The sequence below is a fragment of the Nothoprocta perdicaria genome, unplaced genomic scaffold (genome assembly GCF_003342845.1).
Source record: "Nothoprocta perdicaria isolate Ctin4 unplaced genomic scaffold, notPer1 scaffold_31, whole genome shotgun sequence".
NCBI classification, from domain to species: Eukaryota; Metazoa; Chordata; class Aves; order Tinamiformes; family Tinamidae; genus Nothoprocta; species Nothoprocta perdicaria.
In genome coordinates, this window is record NW_020455544.1 from 1526816 (window position 1) to 1531955 (window position 5140).

Below are 5140 nucleotides of genomic sequence, written 5' to 3' on the forward strand. Positions count from 1 at the left end.
AAAGGGAACCATCAATTGTCTCCTCAATTATTTTCAAAACAACTAAAGCAAACGCATTGGTCAGCACAAAAAGTATAATACAACGTGACAATTATAACATTGACGATTTATCCTCATTGCCAGCTACTTTTTGCTTAAGGAAAGGATTGGTTACAATTTCTAAGCTTCTCAGGAGCTGACAAAGATGGGATGCAAAGGAATGACTCTCTGCAGTGAATAAATACAGTCTCCCTTACCTGCTGGGTATACTATAAATCTATTAGATCTATACAAAACTAGCACAATCTTATACACCAAGAAGTTAGTACCTTCAGCCACAAACTGAAGAGTAGATTGGGCAAAGAAGTAGTGAATTAATTCAAATGAATAACTCAGTTTACAGCCAAGGTCAATTTGAACATTAGGAATAGAGATGCAATATTCCATCTATTCAAGTGGCTTCCCTCATATCTCCAAGAATATCAATGCACCGAGATCTTTGTTTCAACACCCCGATGCTGAAGAGGTCACAAGCAGGTGAAAAAGACAATTGGTGGAAATGAGATAGTGGCTACAAGTGTCCATAGGAACATAACAATTGCAACAAAACATGTCAAGAAACATTTTCAGGTTCAGGATGACATTTAAGGCCAAGCTGCAGAAGACCACCAAGCCCATGATAAATCTGATAATTAGGATTCAAGACTGAAATATAGGAAAACCTAAGTGTTTTCAGTTCAGGCCAAATCCATGTTTTTAAAAAAAAAAAAAAAAAAAAAAAAATCTGAGCTGTGTGGGTTTCCCACAGCCTGTCTAAGCATCTTAAACATGTGACTATTATTTAATCACGCAGGAATTTTCTGTCTTATATGTATCTTTCTTTGTGCGTTGTATTTTCAGGCTTACTTTTTCACATACTCACTAAAACAAGTCTTCAGTCTACTTATATGGCCAAATATTTAGTGACTTTTAGTGACTTAAATATGCCAATTTCCAAGCAGTTGTAGCAGAGAGGAGGGGAAAAAACAAACAAACAAACAAGGATTTTGCTGAGACTCAGTTTTCTAAGATTTACACACTTATTGAATCATAAAACTAAGACCAATTAACTTAGTATGGCTAAACTGAGAACAAACTGAGAAAAGTTTTTCAAAATGTTTATGATCATATTTCACATTGTTTCTGTACACCAAAATGTTTTTAATGCTAGTATACCTACATTTAAAAAGCTTTCATTAATGCTATAAGAATATTATGCCAGAGAATTAGAATGTCAGAAAATCTTTAGAATAAGGTAACCAAGCCCAAACAATTTCCAGAGAGAGAAAAAAATTACAACCGTGATGCTGCTGCTTGAGGAAAATTAGCATATAGAATATGAAATGCAGTGAAATATTTGTTTTTAGCACCAGCTAATAGGTGTCCTTTAGACCCTTCTCTGCAAGAAGATTGTATTTTTGCCTAATCACTTACCAAACTAGGTCCATGTTTGGAAAACTATTTTCTGTTAGTAGCCCCAATCTACATTCTGGTATTTAGTTATATTTTGTTACCAGAAGTACAGATGTTTGACCAGCACCATTTTTTCCTCAGCGGCAGCAAAGGGCTAGCTTGTCCTCTGGAAAACAGTGCTTTTATTTACGTCTTTAGCATACAGAAATGAAATTGAGGAATATAAAATTACATGCGTCTTGCACAAAACCACTACTCCTTTTGTCCAGAAGAGGAAGCTAGTGCTACACATTTTTATCATGCAATTTAGACATATTCTTAGCACAGTGGAATTTATGATTACATCATCAKCAGCAGCATCACAATCATAAATTCAACCTGTTCAGGCGCAACAGAGTTTTAAGAGCTTAAGGAACTTAAACACATTCCAAGTTTACTCAGAGTGCATTCAGTAGGATTTAGAATGCAGAGCATTAAGATCAAACCTCYAGCAGCAATTTTCCCCGTGTTTTATATTAAGAGAGCTGCTCTCAATGGTCAGCAGAAAGGGGCTGTAGCCTGATTTAGGAATCCCTTTTTAGTATGCCTAAATCCTAAAAACTCCTCCTTAGTGAGTTTCTGACTTGCTAGCAGAATTTTGTCATCGGCCTTTTATACGGTCTCTACAGTAAGTCAGTATTGTGTTGAAATACCCTCTTATTTGCCAAAAAAAGCAGAAACAAAACAGTATTTTAACTGTTTGTTTCTTTCTTTGGTTAAAGGGCCTATTCCAGTTTAGCATTAAACAGAAAGGGCTTTTTATTTGATCACAGCTAATCTATTAACCATGTTAGATTGCATTTCTCACAGGACCATGGTGTGGGGCCGGGGGGGAAATCAGTGGTCAAACATTAAAACCTGTATCAAATTCTTCTGAAATTTTCTATTTTTTATCTACATGTCCCTAATCTGTGAGACATGTCCCTGTCTGCATGTCCCTAGTCTCTAAGTCTTTTTGTCCATCTTGGAGAAGGCTAGCAACTATTCCAACTTCCAAGAGCACTCAACTTTATGCCCAACACAGAGGGGCTCTCACATTTGAATCTTTAAATGGGCAAAACATTCAAGGATGAATGCAAGAATACGCACAGAGAAGGCTGTGTTACATATATACATGCCATTCCTTGTTTCCAGCATGTTCCAGGAGAATAGTGGCCTAGTGCTATTTTCTTGTCATGCAATAAGATTGATACTACAATACAATAAACAGATGTTGAGTACTTCAAATAAGATGATAGGACCAGGGGAAGAGATCCAAAAGAGGCCTTATATACAAAATAGATCCTATAAAAGACCTAAAAGAACGGCATTTGAAGAAAGTCAAAATGAATGAAAAGTCAAGAACTGATAGTGTTGTCTAAACCTCAATTTATTTTAGGTAGTGTTCTGAAATGGAGCATTTCCATGAGTTAAATGCTTATATTCTATCCAGCTAACTGTGCAAAGCATACAAATTCTGATGTGATCTCCTTAAAGTAGATCCATTCTTATAACTAAGCCTATGACAAGAATAAAAATTACATCAACAATTGCTTTTAATTGCTTTTTCAACATTGCTTCAACRCTGTTTTGATCATTTCCAATTAGAAAAAGCAACATTTCTCCAAAGTCATTAGTGCTCTGCCATTAGAATTGTCACCCCTTCTGCTGTCTTGCTGCAGGGAGGAGTCAAGAATTTCAGAAGATTCCCGTCTGGAATATTGATAAACATCAGGAAGAGCTCTTCTCTAGATGGCCTTGTCTGAGATATCCTTGCTCCATTCCTTGTTATCTAACTGCAAGCTTTTCTAAATCAGACCTTCCAATTTGTGAAGACCACATTTTAAAGAGTTTATTACTCTTTGTTCTCAGTGATGTAGGAAAAAGCAAAAGTACATGCATTTTCTAATGAACTGAAAAGTGGAAAAAGAAAAAAAAATCCCCTCAACTTTAACAGTTAAACTGTAAAAAGATTAATTTACTCAATTATCTTTTTACAAAGACTAATCTGGACATTCCCTTATCAACTTCCAGGGGACACACAATTTTACATTCTGGCCCAATGACAAATGTAAGAATTCTGGATTTAGACCAACTTTTTCCCCCTGTGCTTGCTTATTCTTACAATATCACTAGTCATTCATCAAGATTTCCAGAAAGCTAAGATGGAATTGGGCTCTATTTGTAGTCAAGTGACAATCACAAAAAACAAATGAAAGGTATAACATTACAATGAAAAAAATAAGTAAATTAGTAACATACAAGTATACAACAAAACTATTTGGTTGGATAGTCATCCTAAAATGGTGTGGAAATCACAGATTGGAAATTCTGTTGCAAAATGTGATTGAGACATATTTTCAAAGTGGTATAAGAAAGGAAATAATCATGAGGATTTTTCTAMCTGCAAAGATGATTAAGAACTGAAACAGGATACCCAGGGTGACTGCAAAATATTCTACATTTGAATTTTATCTATCCTGTTAAGTTCTTCAGTCTTGAATACATAYCACATGAAATCTCTTTCATGTGTGGTTACTCCATGATGGGGCCAACCCATCACCTGGCTGGCATTTACTGCACTTCTGCATATGCATTACATCAATACACTTTACATGTAGCCCTGCTGAAAGAATTGCTCCTAGGCACCAAATAGTCCTGTTTTCCATCTGCAGTCCCTTCCTTGTCCTAAATCTGAAAAGCACATGCACAAAAAAAGCCACTAGCAGAGGGCTGTCACTGCTCCAAACAGTTTGCCAGCTCCCTCCTTGCTGCTCTTTCTTCCTGTTCCACTTCCTTTCTTCCACTTGCACATTCCTGACAATCAAACAGGAAAGCTGACCAGCAAAAGGCATGGCCAGCAACACGCCCTGCTCATGTATCAGGCCCACCAAGGAGTGCTGGAAAACCAAAGTCTGGGCAGCCTTTTCCCTAGGGGTGAAGCAGAGGATCTATAGATCTTGAGTTTCCTTTCTGCACTGCACTTCCTTGGAAGTTCATTTAATTCCCCTTCTCTCATAACCCTCACACTTATAGACTCATCTTTTTAGAGGCAGAAACTCATACTTTCTCTGATGAACAGAGCACCTGCTCTGCTAGGAGATATCCCCTTGTTGCTGGGTCAGCTTTAATCCGGAAGAAAACAGATGTAGCAGGTCCATCCAGATCTTCTTGTTTCCTCCTGTAAACCTCTCTGAGGCAGAATTTGTGTAGCAGATGGGGAATGGTGTGTGGAGAAAGGAGGCAGATTCCTACATGTTTTAACCAGGACCAAAATCTCTCTCCTTTTTTCCCATTAAGACAGAAAAACCAACCAACCAAACCAACCACACAAACATATTTGATTAGTAGGGGAAAAAGATGCATCCCAAGATAATTTCTGTCATACAAACACTGCGTAATTCCCTATCACCACGTCACACAAGATGTTACTTCTAACATAGCCTTGGCCTGATTCTGCATACCATGCTTGTTTCATATTGGCAGACAGCGGCCTCTCACCTCTAGTGTTTTAATGCACAGTCCATTATCACTTTGAGACGCACTACAGCATATCTAAAGGGCACAAGGTCTGCAGCACTCCATACAGAACTGGCCTCCATGCTAAATCATACTTATTTTACTGGTATTACAGAGATGGGACTAAACTAAACTTCAGGTACAGCGATTCCAGGTACATTACCATTTTGAT